This window comes from Bos taurus, chromosome 17, assembly GCF_002263795.3.
Source record: "Bos taurus isolate L1 Dominette 01449 registration number 42190680 breed Hereford chromosome 17, ARS-UCD2.0, whole genome shotgun sequence".
In the NCBI taxonomy this organism is placed as follows: Eukaryota; Metazoa; Chordata; class Mammalia; order Artiodactyla; family Bovidae; genus Bos; species Bos taurus.
In genome coordinates, this window is record NC_037344.1 from 11,581,814 (window position 1) to 11,601,646 (window position 19,833).

Consider the following 19,833-nt stretch of genomic DNA (forward strand, 5'->3'; position numbering starts at 1 on the left):
TTATTTTCTCCCATTCTGAAGGCTGTCTTTTCACCTTGCTTATAGTTTCCTTTTTTGTGCAGAAGCTTTTAATTTTAATTAGGTCCCATGTGTTTATTTTTGCTTTTATTTCCAGTATTCTGGGAGGTGGGTCATAGAGGATCCTGCTGTGATGTATGTCGAAGAGTGTTTTGCCTATGTTCTCCTCTAGGAGTTTTATAGTTTCTGGTCTTACGTTTAGATCTTTAATCCATTTTGAGTTTACTTTTGTGTATGGTGTTAGAAAGTGTTCTAGTTTCACTCTTTTACAAGTGGTTGACCAGTTTCCAGCACCACTTGTTAAAGAGATTATCTTTTCTCCATTGTATATTCTTGCCTCCTTTGTCAAAGATAAGGTGCCCATATGTGCGTGGATTTGTCTCTGGGCTTTCTATTTCGTTCTATTGATCTATATTTCTGTCTTTGTGCCAGTACCATACTGTCTTGATGACTGTGGCTTTGTAGTAGAGCCTGAGGTCAGGTAGGTTGATTCCTCCAGTTCCATTCTTCTTTCTCAAGATCGCTTTGACTATTCAAGGTTTTTATTTCCATACAAATTTTAGATTCACACAACTTTAAACTGCATGAAGTATTTGGTTTTTTACTCCCAGCTTCTTAAATAAAAATTGCAATGAATATATACATATATGTATACATATATATACTTTGTATCTATACTATACATATTTTAATATATTTATATTATATATCCCTACTAGTTATATATTAAATATTCATATAATTATATATTGTATATATACTTATAAATTTGATGTAGCCTTTTAAAAAATTTTATATAGTCCTGTCACTGAAAGTGGGCTTCCCTGGTGACTCAGAGGTTAAAGCGTCTGCCTGCAATGCAGGAGACCTGGGTTTGATCCCTGGGTTAGGAAAATCCCCTGGAGAAGGAAATGGCAACCCACTCCAGTATTCTTGCCTGGAGAATCCCATGGATGGAAGAGCCTGGTGGGCTACAGTCCACGGGGTCGCAAAGAGTCGGACACGACTGAGCGACTTCACTCACTCACTCACCATCACTGAAAATCTTATTTTATATTTTTCTTCAACTTAATTCATTCTTAATGGGATTAACCATAAAAAATAATTCTTTTCCAGTAATTTGTGTCATCTGAATATGTATTGTCATCATTTTTAATAGCTTCCCATTCATTAAAACATAATTTATGTATTGTCTTTCCACATATAAATTGTCAGTTTTGAAATATGGTACTTTTTCTTTCCCCCAGCCACATTGCAAGAGAACCAAAGGTGTACTTGAAAGGAGGAGGTTATTTGTGTAGTAAGGAAAAGCGGTCTTCCAACTCTGCTATCTTCCTCTTTTCTGTCCTCTATGCCTAATACAATTACATAACTGCAGTGCACAAAAGTGACTCCATATCCTCTTTGCTCTTTAAAACAACGGAATCCATAAAATTAAGATACTTTGTGTAGCTTAAACCTTCTTTTATTAAAGTGAAAGTGTTAGTCACTCAGTCGTGTCTGACTGTTTACGACCCCATGGACTGTAGCCTCTGTCCACAGAATTCTCCAGGCAAGAATACTGTAGTGGGTTGCCATTCCCTTCTCCAGGGGATCCTCCTGACCCAGGGATCGAACCTGGGTCTCCTGTATTGCAAGCAGGTTCTTTACTGTCTGAGCCACCAGGGAAAAGAAACAAATTTTGAATAAGTGGGTTTTTTTCTTATATACAAACCAGAAATGAACCCACAAACATAGAAAACAAACTTATGGTTACGAGAGGGGAAGGGGGAAAAGGATAAGTTAGGAGGTTGGGGTTAACATATACACACTACCATATATAAAGTAGATAACCGGAAGCTAATGTATAGCATAGGGAACCATACTCAATATTTTGCAATAACCTACCAGGGAAAATAACCTGGGGAAATGTATGTAAGTATAACTGAGCACAACATTGTAAATCAAGCATACTTCAATTGCAAAATAAGTATAATGCTCCCTGCAGAAAATAAGTAATTCTTTCAAATTTAACTGTTTTAAATTATTTTTAACAACTATGCATAAAGATCCCTTTTCTTCTCTGAAGCACTTCAGATATATTAACTAAGAATTTAGACTTTTTCTGCTTTTCTAGAAAGATGAGAAAATAATGTATTTAAGAAGAAAGCAAGTTCTTTAAAATTGAGTTCTTCTTATGTATTCATTAAAGAGTTATCTATAGATCTTGCTGGAGAACTTTTTTGTAAATTAGGTGGCTTTTCAGACCAATGGTTTTGTCTTTATCTTTTGTGCTCTCACCTGAACTTTTAAGGGCAGACATAAGTCATTTATTCTGTTTTTCAATAGATATTTATTGGTCATCTACTTTGTGCCAAGCAATATTTTATTATATCACAATTTTTGGTATAAGCAGAGTTGAGTTTTTTTTAATTAAAGTATATCTGATGTACAATGTTGTGTTAATTTCTGCTGTACAGCAAAATAATTCAGTTATACATATATATTCTTTTTTGTATTCTTTTCCATTATGCTTTATCACAGGATATTGAATATAGTTCCCTATGCTATACAGCAGAGAAGGCAATGGCACCCCACTCCAGTACTCTTGCCTGGAAAACCCCATGGGCGGAGGAGCCTGGTGGGCTACAGTCCATGGGGTCGCTAAGTCGGACACAACTGAGTGACTTCACTTTCACTTTTCACTTTCCTGCATTGGAAAAGGAAATGGCAACTCACTCCAGTGCTCTTGCCTGGAGAATCCCAGGGACGGGGGAGCCTGGTGGGCTGCCATCTATGGGGTCGCACAGAGTCGGACACGACTGACGCGACTTAGCAGCAGCAGCAGCAGCATGCTATACAGTGAACCTTGCTTATCCAGTCTATATATAATAGTTCACATCTGCTAATCCCCAAATCCCAGTCCATCCCTCCCTCACTCCACCTCAGCAACCACAAGTCTGCTCTCCATGTCTGTGAGTCTGTTTCTGTTTTGGAGGTAAGTTCACTTGTGTCGTATTTTACTCCACGTATAAGTCTGTCATATGATATTTGACTTTCTCTGTCTAAGTTATTTCACTCAGTGTGACACTCTCCACACACCCACATTACTACAGATGGCATTAATTCTTTTTTATGGCTGAGTAATATTCCATTCTATATATATATTGCATCTTCTTTATCCATTCCTCAGTCAATGATATATTGCATTTTTTTTTAATCGAAGTAGTTGATTTACAATGTTGTGCTGGTTTCAGGGGTAGAGCAAAGTGTACTCTTATAAACAATCCACTCTTTTTGTAGATTCTTTCCCATATAGGTTATTACAGAGTATTGAGTAGAGTTACCCATGCTATACAGGATGGGTATATATATATATATATATGTACATATATACTACATATAAAATAAATAAGTTATTTATTTTATATGTAGTAGTGTGTATATGTCAATCCCAAGCTTCCAGTTATAACTTGTCAAATTTTTAAAACTAAATCATAAGCTACAAGCTGTGTTCATTCAGGAAACATTAAGTATATACTCAGAATGTGGTCCACTGGAGAAGAGAATAGCAAACCACTTGAGTATTCTTGCCTTGAGAACCCCATGAACAGTATGAAAAGGCAAAATGATAGGATACTGAAAGAGGAAATCCCCAGGTCGGTAGCTGTCCAATATGCTACTGGAGATCAGTGGAGAAATAACTCCAGAAAGAATGAAGGGATGGACCCAAAGCAAAAACAACACCCAGTTGTGGCTGTGACTGGTGATAGAAGCAAGGTCCGATGCTGTAAAGAGCAATATTGCATAGGAATCTGGAATGTCAGGTCCATGAATCAAGGCAAATTGCAAGTAGTCAAACAGGAGATGGCAAGAGTGAACATCGACATTCTAGGAATCAGCAAACTGAAATGGACTGGAATGGGTGAATTTAACTCAGATGACCATTATATCTACTACTGTAGGCAGGAATCCCTCAGAAGAAATGGAGTAGCCATCATGGTCATCGAAAGAGTCCGAAATGCAGTACTTGGATGCAGTCTCAAAAACGACAGAATGATCGCTGTTCATTTCCAAAGCAAACCATTCAGTATCACAGTAATCCAAGTCTATGCCCCAACCAGTAACGCTGAAGAAGCTGAAGCTGAACGGTTCTAGGAAGACCAACAAGACTTTTTAGAACTAACACCCCAAAAGATGTCCTTTCCATTATAGGGGACTGGAATGCAAAAGTAGGAAGTCAAGGAACACCTGGGGTAACAGGCAAATTTAGCCTTGCAATACGGAATGAAGCAGGACAAAGGCTAGTAGAGTTCTGCCAAGAAAATGCACTGGTCATGGCAAACACCCTCTTCCAACAACACAAGAGAAGACTCTACACATGGACATCACCAGATGGTCAACACCGAAATCAGCTTTGCAGCCAAAGATGGAGAAGCTCTATACAGTCAGCAAAAACAAGACTAGGAGCTGACTGTGGCTCAGATCACGAACTTCTTATTGCCAAATTCAGACTTAAATTGAAGAAAGTAGGGAAAACCACTAGACCATTCAGGTATGACCTAAATCAAATTCCTTATGATTATACAGTGGAAGTGAGAAATAGATTTAAGGGACTAGATCTGATAGATAGAGTGCCTGATGAACTATGGACTGAGGTTCATGACATTGTACAGGAGACAGGGATCAAGACCATCGCCATGAAAAAGAAATGCAAAAAAGCAAAATGGATGTCTGGGGAGGCCTTACAAATAGCTGTGAAAAGAAGAGAAGCGAAAAGCAAAGGAGAAAAGGAAAGATATAAGCATCTGAATGCAGAGTTCCAAAGAATAGCAAGGAGAGATAAGAAAGCCTTCCTCAGTGATCAATGCAGAGAAATAGAGGAAAACAGAATGGGAAAGACTAGAGATCTCTTCAAGAAAATGAGAGATACCAAGGGAACATTTCATGCAAAGATGGGCTCAATAAAGGACAGAAATGGTATGGACCTAACACAAGCAGAAGATATTAAGAAGAAGTGGCAAGAATACACAAAAGAACTATACAAAAAAGATCTTCATGACCTAGATAATCACGATGGTATGATCACTCACCTAGAGCCAGATCCTGGAATATGAAGTCAAGTGGGCCTTAGAAAGCATCACTATGAACAAAACTAGTGGAGGTGATGGAATTCCAGTTGAGCTATTTCAAATCCTGAAAGATGATGCTGTGAAAGTGCTGCACTCAATATGCCAGCAAATTTGGAAAACTCGGCAGTGGCCACAGGACTAGAAAAGGTCAGTTTTCATTCCAATCCCAAAGAAAGGCAATGCCAAAGAATGCTCAAACTACCACACAATTGCATTCATCTCACAAGCTAGTAAAGTAATCCTCAATATTCTCCAAGCCAGGCTTCAGCAATACGTGAACCGTGAACTTCCAGTTGTTCAAGCTGGTTTTAGGAAATGCAGAGGAACCAGAGATCAAATTGCCAACATCCGCTGGATCATGGAAAAAGGGAGAGAGTTCCAGAAAAACATCTATATCTGCTTTATTGACTATGCCAAAGCCTTTGACTGTGTGGATCACAATAAACTGTGGAAAATTATGAAAGACATGGGAATACCAGACCACCTGACCTGCCTCTTGAGAAACCAGTCTGCAGATCAGGAAGCAACAGTTAGAACTGCACATGGAACAACAGACTGGTTCCAAATGGGAAAAGGAGTACATCAAGGCTGTATTTTGTCACCCTGCTTATTTAACTTCTATGCAGAGTACATCATGAGAAACACTGGGCTGGAAGAAGCACAGCTGGAATCAAGATTGCTGAGAGAAATATCAATAACCTCAAATATGCAGATGACACCACCCTTATGGCAGAAAGTGAAGAGGAACTAAAAAGCCTCTTGATGAAAGTGAAAGAGGAGAGTGAAAAAGTTGGCTTAAAGCTCAACATTCAGAAAACGAAGATCATGGCATCTGGTCCCATCTCTTCATGGGAAATAGATGGGGAAACAGTGGAAACACTGTCAGATTTTATTTTGGGGGGCTCCAAAATCACTGCAGATGGTGATTGCAGCCATGAAATTAAAAGATGCTTACTCCTTGGAAGGAAAGTTATGACCAACCTTCATAGCATATTCAAAAACAGAAAGATTACTTTGCCAACAAAGGTCCATCTAGTCAAGGCTATGGTTTTTCTAGTGGTCATGTATGGATGTGAAAGTTGGACTGTGAAGAAAGTTGAGTGCTGAAGAATTGATGCTTTTGAACTGTGGTGTTGGAAAAGACTCTTGAGAGTCCCTTGGACTGCAAGGACAACCAGTCCATCCTAAAGGAGATCAGTCCTGGGTGTTCTTTGGAAGGAATGATGCTAAAGCTGAAACTCCAGTACTTTGGCCACCTCATGCGAAGAGTTGACTCATTGGAAAAGACCCTGATGCTGGGAGGGATTGGGGGCAGGAGGAGAAGGGGACGACAGAGGATGAGATGGCTGGATGGCATCACTGACTCAATGGACGTGAGTTTGGGTGAACTCTGGGAGTTGGTGATGGACAGGGAGGCCTGGCGTGCTGCAATTCATGGGGTCGCTGAGTCAGACACAACTAAGCGACTGAACTGAACTGAAGATACCATGCAAGGTACAGGGATGAATATATTACTTTTCAGAAGAGAAAAGTCTATAATCTGAAGATTACAAAAAATTGTGATTACATACTTCTGTTCAAACCACAAAATTTTTTTTAAAAATAACTTATCTGTAAGTCAAAATACACGTGCAGGTGTGTAATTAAGGATACAAACTCTAACACAGAGATTCTTTGCTCCTCAAGTTTTTGACCCTCCAATCAACCTATCAAAGACTCTGAGTCTGACCATGGGAGATCCAACAGGCTTATTTTCCCTGATACAAGCACTTAAATGCATTTATATGTATTCTCTTAATGTCTTATTGTTTTGTTTTTTTTCTCCAGACCCTCCGCTCCCTCATAGTTGTTTGTTGTTTAGTCATTCAGTCTTGACCAACTCTTTGCAACCCCTTGGACTGTAGCCTGCCAGACTCCTCTGTCCATGAGATTCTCCAGGGAAGAATACTAGAATGGGTTGCCATTTCCTCCTCCAGGGGATCTTCCTGACCCAGAGATTGAACCGATGTCTCCTGTGTTGGCAGTCATATGTGTGTTGTCAGGCCTGAGGACCTCTTCCATCCTTGTCCAGGGGAGTGCTAACCTTCTGTCCTTTCATATAGCACTATTAATTGCTTTAACAAATTGTACATAAGACTCTCATTTCTTCTCTGAAGACCAGGCACGAGTACAGAGACTCATGCTGTGATTACAGACCGAGTCCTCCACTACAACCCTCTCCCCAGCCATGGACTCCTGAATCCATCTCACCTGAACACTGCTACCAACTGTACTCCAGCATCTGACACTCTCAAATGTATATTTTTCACTCAGGTGGTACTCAGTGAATATGTGTTGAATGAATGACAACTGAAAAGGGATTACCAGTGGACAGACACAGTGTGTGTTGAACATAAGCTCTACCCACTATTGGAAAAGCCCTGTTCAAATTTGTGTCATTTGAACAGTAAAGTAGCATTAATCTTCTTCTCACTCATTTTTACACAAGGGGAATTTAAAATATGTTTAATCAAAAGTGTTCACTGAGCAACTGGATTGCTCTTTGGGTTCTACAAAGCACCTATCGTTTTAGACCCAGAGGTGGTCTAAGCAACATTTCAGAAGTCTTTGTGTATACTTTTTATTTCTCATTGTCCGCACCTTCTCTGAAAAGAATGGCTGACAACCTTTCCTTGTGATATCTGAGCTTTTAAGAATGTTGTTTTATCTATTTTTTATGACCAACCTTACACTTGTTAAGTGTAATTCTGGCTTTATGTAACATGAAAAACCTGTGATAGGGTGCCCTGTGAATTAACAAGATTGGGTGGACAAAAGACAAGAAATCATTTAAAAACAAATATTCACATTAAATACCTTGGATAGGTAGGCCTTCTGGGGATTTTTCTCTAATGCAACAAAAGCACACTATTTCTGTTTTCAGAAATAGTTTCTCTCAGATCCAGAGCTTGTCTAAAGCCATATTACATAAGTAAGGGCTTTGTTTGGACATTGGCATTTTACATCTTACAATCTTACTAAATCCTTTTTTGATCAATCTGATATTGAACAGATCTATATTGATTTCTTGTATACTTGTTTATGGTATTTGTTTTGCTATATCTAGGATTAAAAGCCAAATTAACAAGTGTAATCAATTTTCTTAGTGATAAAGAAAAGTCCTCTACTACCCTTAGACACATTCATCTAGGGATTAAAAAAAAACTAAAGTGAAGATGTTGTAATAAATGGATCGATTTATTCAATCACTGGGCGGAAGAACATTAGCTCTGGGAAAGGGCTTTCCTCTAAGAGCTTTAGTTACCGAGTTTCTCTTGTGTTGCACCAGATGATTTGCATTTTTAGAGAAATTTCATGTCTGCAGCGAGTTCCAGTGAAAACATGAATAAATTGCTTTTCTTTCTCTCTTTTTCTGACTTTATGAAGCTGAATCCATCAGGGGTTGAGTCAAAGTATAATGAAATAAAGGCAGCAACACACCCGCTGGAAACCCTGGCTTACGTTCCTCATTGCCCAAGCCGTTGTCCTGTTAGTGGTCTTCAGGGAGATCCTGGGGCATGTTGCAAATTTTTTAAACCACTACTTTAGAAATCATCTCTAGAAGACAAGAAAATAGACAAAACAACAATTAGGAACTTGACAGCCTTTCCACAGCAATTCTTCTCAAGGTCAAATAAATCTTCCTCTCTGAGCCTAACACAATACAGCTACCTAAGAGGCTTTCCTGTTTCTCACCTTCCTTCTTTTGCATTCACTGGAGTGAGGGTGAATATGGCCTTCCCAGCTGGTGCTAGTGGTAAAGAACGTGCCTGCCAGTACAGGAGATGTGGGTTCTATTCCTGGATCGGGAAGATCCCATGGAGGGAGGCATAGCAACCCACTCCAGTACTCTTGCTTGGAGAATCCCATGGACAGAGGAGCCTGGCGGGCTACAGTCCATGGGGTCACAAAGAGTCAGACACAGCTGAAGCAATTTAACATGCATGAAATAGAATACAAAAAAGGATATATATCTATGTATTATGTGTGTACACCTGAATTACTTTGCTGTACAACAGAAACTAACACAGCCATTGGTCTTCATCTACTCTTCAGTAAAATACAATATCTGACAATAATTAGGATATGATTTTTTTAATTTAAAAATTTTGAAAAGTTCTATCACATCCCCTCATACAAAATACACTCTCAGTCCACAGAAACAAATTCATTTTTACTCATGATCTGAATGTTGTAGCTGAACAAAAGACAACCTGGTCTCCCTCCTCTTACCAAATGGGCTGTTTTGCTCCAATGTTAAATAGTACATAAAAGAAAGAAGAAATTTATACGAAACAGTGAATCTCAAACTTTAGTGAGCAAGCAGATGACCTTGGTATATCCTTTTAAGATGCAGATTCTGATTTACTAGATCTAGAGTGGGAGATTTACAGGGTTTGGGAGGGAGAAATGGTGTGGTTTCATAGAAAACACTAATCTGATTTTGGTTATTCCATCTTGACCAGAAAAAAATGCAGACTCTGTAGTGTGGCATTCACTGGAGAAATTTTTAAAACTGTATGAAGACATCAACACTGTATTTATTTATCTTAAGAAAGTGTTGGGGCAGATTGATAAATGTGAATCAGATACGCTCATTAAAAGTTTAGATATCCTAAAAAAGAAATGCAGGATAATTCTATGTCAATGTAATCAATTCAATTCTTCATCCTGTCTGCCTCCATTCTGTATTTAAGATAATGATGCTTAAGGAGGAAAAAGAACCTATAATTTTGAGTTTGAATATACTTCTGATCCTTGTATAAATTTTAATAGATTTCAAATATTAACAGAAGCGTTTGAAAACGGAATTGCTATGTACCAGAACCTGTAATGGTATGACCTAAATCAAATCCCTGATGATTATACAGTGAAAGTGAGAAATAGATTCAAGGATTAGATCTGATAGAGTGCCTCATGAACTATGGATGGAAGTTCATGACACTATACAGGAGACAGGGATCAAGACCATCCCCAAGAAAAAGAAATGGAAAAAGAAAAATGGCTGTCTGAGGAGGCCTTACAAATAGCTGAGAAAAGAAAAGAAGTGAAAAGCAAAAGAGAAAAGGAAAGATAGACCCATTTGAATGCAGAGTTCCAAAAGAATAGCAAGGAGAGATAAGAAAGCCTTCCTTGGTGATCAGTGCAAAGAAATAGAGGAAAACAATAAAATGGAAAAGACTAGAGATCTCTTCAAGAAAATGAGAGATACCAAGGGAACATTTCATGCAAATATGGGCACAATAAAGGAAAGAAATGGTATGGACCTAACAGAAGTAGAAGATATTAAGAAGAGGTAGCAAGAATACACAGAAGAACTGTACAAAAAAGATCTTCATGACCCAGATAATCATGATGGTGTGATCACTCACCTAGAGCCAGACATCCCAGAATGTGAAGTCAAGTGGGCCTTAGAAAGCATCACTATGAACAAAGCTAGTGGAAGTGATGGAATTCCAGTTGAGCTATTTCAAATCCTAAAAGATGATGCTGTGAAAGTGCTGCACTCAATATGCCAGCAAATTTGGACAACTCAGCAGTGGCCACAGGACTGGAAAAGGTCAGTTTTCATTCCAATCCCAAAGGCAATGCCAAAGAATGTTCAAACTACCATACAGTTGCACTCATCTCACAAGCTAGTAAAGTAATGCTCAAAATTCTCCAAGCCAGGCTTCAGCAATATGTGAACCATGAACTTCCAGATGTTTAAACTGGTTTTAGAGAAGGCAAAGGAACCAGAGATTAAATTGCCAACATCCACTGGATTATCGAAAAAGCAAGAGAGTTCCAGGAAAACTTCTGCAGAAAAACCTCTGCTTTATTGACTATGCCAAAGCCTTTGACTGTGTGGATCACCACAAACTGTGGAAAATTCTTAAAGAGATGAGAATACCAGACCACTTGATCTGCCTCTTGAGAAACCTGTATGCAGGTCAGGAAGCAACAGTTAGAACTGGACATGGAACAACAGACTGGTTCCAAATCAGGAAAGGAGGAAACATACCTCAAGGCTATATGTTGTCACCCTGCTTATTTAACTTATATGCAGAGTACGTCATGAGAAACGCTGGGCTGGATGAAGCACAAACTGGAATCAAGATTGACAGGAGAAATATCAACAACCTCAGATATGCAGATAACACCACCCTTATGGCAGAAATTGAAGAACTAAGGAGCCTCTTGATGAAAGTGAAAGAGAAGAGTGAAAAAGTTGGCTTAAAGCTCAACATTCAGAAAACTAAGATCATGGCATCCACTCCCATCATTTCATGGCAAATAGATGGAGAAACAGTGTCAGACTTTTTTGGGAGGGGGCTCCAAAATCACCGCAATGGTGACTCCAGCCATGAAATTAAAAGACACTTGCTCCTTGGAAGAAAAATTATGACCAACCTAGTGTTAGTGTTAGTGTTGTGTCTCAGTCGTGCCCGACTCTTTGTGACCCTATGGACTGCAGCCCACCAGGCTCCTCTGTCCATGAGATTTTCCAGGCAAGGATACTGGAGTGGGTTGCCATTAAAAGCAGAGACATTACTTTGCCAACAAAGGTCCATTTAGTCAAGGCTATGGTTTTTCCAGTGGTCATGTATGGTTGTGAGAGTTGGACTGTGAAGAAAGCTGAGCACCGAAGACTTGATGCTTTTGAACTGTGGTGTTGGAGAAGATTCTTGAGAGTCCTGTGGACTGCAAGGAGATCCAACCAGTCCATCATAAAGGAAATCAGTCCTGTATATTCATTAGAAGGACTGATGTTGAAGCTGAAACTCCAGTAATTTGGCCACCTGATGCGAAGAACTGACTCATTTGAAAACACCCTGATGCTGGGAGGGATTAGGGGCTGGAGGAGAAGGGGATGACAGAGGATGAAATGGCTGGATGGCATCACTGACTCAATGGGCATGAGTTTGAGTGAACTCTGGGAGTTGGTGATGGACAGGGAGGCCTGGTGTGCTGCAGTCCATGGGGTCATAAAGAGTCAGACACGACTGAGGGACTGAACTGAGCTGAACTGAGAACCTGCAGTATAAAAGACCACAGGTCAGTATCTACCAAATATCTACCCAATCTACCCAAATTTAAAAGATGCGTCCTGCTTTAAAATTTGTTATATCTTGACTGTTATACTCATCAGATATAGAATAACCACATCATGATTTCTGCCTCAAAACACCAATGGAACAGATTACCTTGTTTGTTAACAAAAAGTAGGAAAGTATTACCAAGAAAATGTTGATGGTTTTGTTTTGTTCTGTTTTGGTCAAGGGTGGGGATTATTTGGTTGGTTTTCATTGTTGTTTTTGTTTTGTTTGTGTGGTAAAGTGGGATTGACTCTGTAATCTCGGGCTTTTGTTCACAGAATTGTTATAGACTATAAAATGAGAAGTTCCATGAATGACAAACCAGTATTGCCAAAAACAGGGGTGGGGGTGAAAAAAGAAAAAAGGGAAAGAAAGTCAAGGAAAAAAAGAAGCATCAAATCATATACTACCATCAAGGATGTTGACACTTAAACCACGCTTCACATGACCAAACTGGTGACATTTGCACTTTGTGATTATCATATGCAATTTCTTTCTCTCACACACACAAAATCCATTCTCACACTTTGCTGTGTATCCCAGGAGACTGACTTCAGACTGCATCTCACAATTTCATTGCCTTCTGTGTTCCTAGTTTGGATTAATCCAAAGGAGTCTTCAGCCAGGGAATAGAGGTTATGTGGTAAAAAAAGCTCAAGAGTTATGCACTTACCCCTGACTTCAGCTCAGTTCTGACATCCGTGACACCACAGCCACTGCTTCCAGGCTCGGTTGGGTGAGCCCTGTTCTAAACTTTCATCCCTCACTCCCGAGTCCAATAACTCCCTCCTCTTCCCTTTTACTCTTGGCCTGGGGAAAATAATGGCATAGCATCCTTCCACTGCCAGTCACTGAGTGCCTCAGCATCCTTTGTTGTTCAAGTTCTGCTCTTATCTCTCTCTCTCTTCTTTTTAATTTATTTTAATTGGAGGATAACTACAGTATTGTGATTGTTTTTGCCATATATCAACATGAATCAACCATAGGCATACATAAGTCCCCTCCCTCCTGAACCCCCTCCCGCCTCCCTCCACCCCCAGCCCTCCAAGTTGTCACAAAGCACTGGCTTTGGGTGCCCTGTGTGATATAACCAACTTCCCCTGGATATTTTACACGTGGTAATGTGTATGTTTCAATGCTATTCTCTCAAAGCATCCCACCCTCTCCTTCCACTGAGTCCAAAAGTGTTCTTTGTGTCTCCTTTGCTGCCCTGCATATAGGATCATCGGTACCACCTTTCTAGATTCCATCAGTTCAGTTCAGTTCAGTTCAGTCGCTCAGTCATGTCCGACTCTTTGCGACCCCATGAATCGCAGCACGCCAGGCCTCCCTGTCCATCACCAACTCCTGGAGTTCACTCAGACTCACGTCCATCGAGTCAGTGATGCCATCCAGCCATCTCATCCTCTGTCGTCCCCTTCTCCTCCTGCCCCCAATCCCTCCCAGTTAATACGTGGTCTTTGTCTTGTTCTGACTTACTTCAGAACTCTGTATAACAGGTTCTAAGTTCATCCACCTCATTAGAACTGACTCAAATACGTTTCTTTTTACAGCTGAGTAATATTCCACTGTGTATATATACCACAGCTTCCTTCCTTATCCGTTCATCTGCCGATGGACATCTAGGTTGCTTCCATGTCCTGTCTATTGTAAACAGTGCTGCAGTGAACACTGGGGTACCTGTGTATTTTTCAGTTCTGGTTTCCTCTGAGTATATGCCCAGTAGTGGAATTTCTGGTAGTTTTATTTCTAGTCTTTTTAAGGAATCCCCATACTGTTCTCCTGGAGTAGGAAATGGCAACCCACTCCAGTATTCTTGCCTGGAGAATCCCAGGGACAGAGGAGCCTGGGGGGCTGCCGTCTTGGGGTCGCACAGAGTCAGACACGACTGACGCACTTGAGCAGCAGCAGCAGCGGCACACTGTTCTCCACAGTGGTTGTATCAGTTTGCGTTCCCACCCCCAGTGTAAGAGGGTTCCCTTTTCTCCACACCTTCTTCAGCATTTAATGCCCTTGTCTCTTAACGGCCCCTTCATTAATGTCCAGAATCCCAGTTGAATGTGCCATCTGCTTCCTCCTGACTGATACCCACTCTTCCTCCATTGTGAGTATCAAGTGAGGTGGCTAAAGGCAAGTGAGTACAAGGAACATTAGGAAGCTTCCCCTTGGTGAAGAGTCCAGTCGATGAGAGAACAGTGCTAATGAGGCCATAATGCGTGTCTGGCTGCGCTCCAGGCTCACAGGCTGTATCTCTGACCAGCCATTTTACACACCATCAGTTACAAGGAGGACCATGCCCAAAAGGACGTGTCTGTGCCAACCCATCACCACTCCTGGGAGTAATTCAGAGACGAGCCATTCAGTTGAGAGAGCTTCAAAATCATCTTGGTTCCCAAAGGAAAGCTTTTGTAATGTGATTCTAGTGAGAATTGTACATAGGTTATTTTAAATAATAAAACCATCCCCATCAATATCTTTGTCCAAGATCTAATTTCATTTTGTTACTTAATCTGTAGCTCATTCCTAATGACATAGGTTAAAAGTCGAGTTTATTAAAATATGCCCTATATTGGCAATTGGACTCAGGATTATAAGTATATATATATTCAACTCACTTCTTTAAAATTTTTCTACTGTTGTGATTAACTGAATGAAATGATATAATGCTGTCTAGAAGATAAGCAGTTAAATTTTAATTCATTTATTTAAAGTGATTTTTTTGATTATCAAGTGTGAATGACAAATTTCAGTGTATATACTCTGTTCTCAGTACAGTTACCTTTTAAAACCACATTGTAATAGGCCATTGTTGATGTACTACTGTATTAATGTTGATGTACTGGGCTTAATTCCATGGTGTTAATTCTATATGATCTGAATACATGGGGCAGGGGTAGTGACTTCTCCATTTTTTGGAAATCAGTTTCTGAGACTCTCTACTCTCGGCATGATAAAGAGCTATTTCTACTAAAATTGAATCTATGGCTTTAAGTAAATTGTGCTGTGATGCAAAAGTAAAATATAAGCTCCTCATTAACAATGTCATAATGCTACAATCACCCAGAAGATACGAGCAGTTTTCATACATGGTATTTATTCTTAATCATTTTCATAAAACACAATCTGAATTTTATTTTTTAACAAAACCCTTTGAGACATTTTGATAAGGTCAACAGAAAGCACAGTCTTTTAACATGAGGTGATCAACTTTTTGCCAATAGCAGGACCAGCAGACCTAATGGAGTAATAGCTGCAGGGTCCAGCTAAATATAATATACGAACGTAATCAACCTCTATGATGACTATTCAGAAGTAATCCCTTTAGCTTTGAACTGCAACACATATTTCAACAAGGAAAAAACCTTATGAAGAAATTCTCTGCAGACCACACTGATACAATACAGCCTTCATATCCTGCTCGATGTGTTTGCTGCTTATAGTGAGTTTTAAATTTAAGGTAATGACTGCTGTATATTCATGTGAGCATACAACAATACTTTTGATTTGTTGTGGAAAGGTTGAATCCATTACCAGGGGTCTAGTCTATAAACTCTGACACAACCTTTACATATGAGTTATTATTTACCCTTTTCTAGTAAGGCCACTAAGATGTTTTGCATGACAAAATGATAAAATTTCATTCACCTTTTCAGCCACAGAACTACCAGGTAACATCTTTTCCATTTCAATTTATACTCACTTCCAGATAGCATTTTTAAAATCTCATTTGTGTATCATACTGTATTATATGAAAATTATATGCCATTGTCTTCATGTAAAGGAATGGGATTGTAGGTTTATTGCAATTCAGCATTGTTGACTTATTCTATTGCTCTTTGGTACAAGGTTAAGCTAAAAGCTAGTGAAATCAGATCCTTTTCTTGCCCACTTATGGGAATCTATGCTTTGAGAGTCTTTGGCTCAGATGATAAAGAATCTGCGTGCAATGCAGGAAGACCCAGTTTTGATTCCTGGGTGGGGTAGATCCTATGGAGAAGGGAACGGCAACCCACTCCAGTATTGTCGCCTGGGGAATTCCAGGGACAGAGGAGCCTGGCGGGCTACAATCCATGGGGTCTCAAAGAGTTGGACACAACTAACACTTTCACTTTCACTATTACTAACAAGGAGATACCTGTTTCTGTTGAAATGGTAAGCAGTGTAAGCAAACACCACAGTCTCAAGTTTGCACTGTTTCTGGTCTCCCTTGCTAGAGTGATATGGGTCCTAATCTTCTAGCTTCCTTGAATGCCTACAGGTCAAACATCTCAAATCATACCTTAAGTCAAACCTACAGCAGGAAAACTAGGTTAGGAATCAAATTGAGTGCTTTTGCAAGATGGAACCCAAGAGTCAACCGTCCCATGATTCTCACCTTATTGCAAGTGAACAGAAATCTCTGAACACCTGAATAACTTCAAAAGTTCCTTTATGTAAGGTAACCTTTGTTAAGGTTTCCTACTACAGTGGGAAAAAAAGATGTCCCTTTCAACATAGGGGACTGGAATGCAAAAGTAGGAAGTCAAGAGATACCTGAAGTAACAGGCAAGTTTGGTCTTAGAGTACAGAAATAAACAGGGCAAAAGTTAACAGAATTTTGCCAACAGAACACACTGATCATAGCAAACACCCTTTTCCTACAATACAAGAAATGACTCTACACAAGGATATCACCAGATGGTCAATACTGAAATCAGATTGATTATATTCTTTGTAACGAAGATGGAGAAGCTCTATACAGTCAACAAAAACAAGACCAGGAGCTGACTGTGGCTCAGATCATGAACTCCTTAAATTGAAGAAAGTGGACTATTAGACTCCTCAGGTGTGACCTAAATTAAATCCCTTCTGATTATCCAGTGGGAATGACAAATAGATTCAAGAGATTAGATCTGATAGAGTGCCTGAAGAACTATGGATGGAGGTTCATTATACAGGAGGCCATGATCAAAACCATCCCAAGAAAAATAAATACAAAAAGGCAAAATGGTTGTCTGAGGAGGCATTACAAATAGCTGAGAAAAGAAAATAAGAAAAGGCAAAGGAGAAAAGGAAAGATATATCTATCTGCATGCAGAATTCCAAGGAATAGCAAGCAGAAATTTAAAAAAAAAAAAAAAAAAAGGTCTTCCTAAGTGAACAATGCAAAGAGGTAGAGGAAAACAACAGAATGGGAAAGACTAGAGATCTCTTCAAGAAAGTTACAGATACCAAGGGAACATCCCACGCAAAGATGGGAACAATAAAGGACAAAAATGGTATGCGCCTAATAGAAGCAGAGGATATTAAGAAGAGGTGGCAAGAATACACAGAAGAACTATACAAAAAAGATCTTAATGACCCAGATAACCACGATGGTATGATCACTCACCTAGAGCCAAACATCCTGGAGTACAAAGTCAAATAGGCCTTAGGAAGCATCACTAAGAACAAAGCTAGTGGAGGTGATGGAATTCCAGTTGAGCTATTTCAAATCCTGAAAGATGATGCTGTGAAAGTGCTGCACTCAATATGCCAGCAAATTTGGAAAACTCAGCAGTGGCCACAGGACTGGAAAAGGTCAGTTTTCATTCCAATCCCAAAGAAAGGCAATGCCAAGGAATGTTCAAACTACCACACAGTTGCACTCATCTCACACACTAGCAAAGTAATGCTCAAAATTTTCCAAGCTAGGCTTCAACAGTACTTGAACTGAGAACTTCCAGATGTTCAAGCTGGATTTAGAAAAGGCAGAGGAACCAGAGATCAAATCACCAACATCTGTTGGGCCATAGAAAAAAACAAAAAAATTCCAGAAAGACATCTGCCTCATGGACTATGCTAAAGCCTTTGTGTGGATCACAGCAAACTGTAGAAAATTCTAAAAGAGATGGGAATACCAGACCTGCCTCCTGAGAAACTTGTATGCAGGTCAAGAGGCAGCAGTTAGAACTGGTCATGAAACAACAGACCGGTTTCAAATTGGGAAAGGAGTACAACAAGGCTGTACATTGTCCCCCTGCTTGTTTAATGTATATGCAGAGTACATCATGCAAAATGCTGGGCTGGATGAAGTGCAAGCTGGAATCAAGATTCCCAGGAGAAATAGCAATAACCTCAGATATGCAGATGACACCATCCTAATGGCAAAAAGTGAAGAGGAACTAAAGAGCCTCTTGATGAAAGTGAAAGAGGAGAGTGAAAAAGCTGGCTTAAAACTCAGCATTCAAAAAACAATGATCATGGTATCTGGTCCCATCACTTCATGGCAAACAGATGGGGAAACAATGGAAATAGTGACAGACTTATTTTCTTGGGCTCCAAAATCTCTGCAGATGGTGACTGCAGCCATAAAATTAAAAGATGCTTGCTTCTTGGAAGAAAAGTTATGACCAACCTAAGCAGTGTAACCAACCAAAATCAGAGACATTACTTTGCCAGCAAAGGTCTGTATAGTCAAAGCTATAGTTTTTCCAGTAGTCATGTGTGGATGTGAGTTTTGGATCATAAAGAAGGCTGAGCACTAAAGAGTTGATGCTTTTGAGCTGTGGTGTTGGTGAAGACTTTTGAGAGTCCGTTGGACTACAAGAGCTCAAACCAGTCAATCCTCAAGGAAATCAATCTTGAATATTTATTGGAAGGACTGATGGTTAAGCTGGAGCTCCAATACTTTGACCACCTGATGTGAAGAGCTGACTTATTAGCAAAGACCCTGAAACTGTGAAAGACTGAAGGCAGGAAGAAAAGGGGATGACAGGGGACAAGATGGGTGGATGGCATCACCAACTCGATGGACATGGGTTTGAGCAAGCTCCAAGAGATGATGAAGGACCAGGAAGCCTGGTGCGCTGCAGTCCCTAGGGTCAGAAAGAGTTGGACATGACTGAGTGACTGAAGAACAACAACACAGCAAGTGTAAATGCCTTTTATTTAAACCAGAAATTGTGACCCAAGTTGAGTAAAAGAAAAGCTGTAGATACAGTTATTCTTCTCAGAGAATCTACTTGAAAATATTTCACAATAAAAATCACCTTGGCTCAACACCTGGGAAATGAATGTTAAACAATTATTTGAGACCAGCCAGGTATAATTTCAAAGTTGGAAAGTCCAGGAACAATTTCTCCAGTTTAAGAAATATTGTTAAAAAAAAAAAAAAGAAATATTGTTACACCCTGCCAAACCAAAGGGAATGCTGAATTGAAGACATTAGATAGTATAAAATAGGTATTAGGATGTCTGGATGGTTCTCTATATTGTAATGCATTGAAAATATTCAACTGAGAAGCCCAAGGTAGTTCTTTACTTCAAAGAGTGATGGAATATATTAGTTAAAGTAAAGGCTAAGCTTCTATTACAAAAAGTCCCAAAGGTACAGTAGCTTAAGTGTATGGAAGTTTGTTTCTTCCCTAATCCTGAAGTGAGCTGTCTACATTTACAAGGTAGTCCCACAGGCATTCAGAAGGTCATGACCTTCTGTCTTATTGCTCCACCATCCTCCAGGGCAGGGTTTCTCAATATTGCACTATTAAAATTTTGAGCTGAAAAATTTTTTTGTTGGGGAGAATGGTATGTCTGTCATGAGTGTTGTAAGATATTTAGCAGCATCC

The 19,833-nt window shown here is 39.6% G+C and overlaps 1 protein-coding gene and 1 non-coding gene across 5 annotated transcripts in view; one reads left to right on the forward strand and one right to left on the reverse strand.

The window, feature by feature from the left end:
* Positions 1-19,833, forward strand: part of TTC29 (tetratricopeptide repeat domain 29) — a 277,080-nt gene that overhangs the window by 251,417 nt on the left and 5,830 nt on the right.
* LOC112442098 (U6atac minor spliceosomal RNA) lies at positions 7,107-7,234 on the reverse strand. Its single transcript, XR_003030116.1, has one exon. It is a non-coding gene; the product is annotated as a U6atac minor spliceosomal RNA (small nuclear RNA).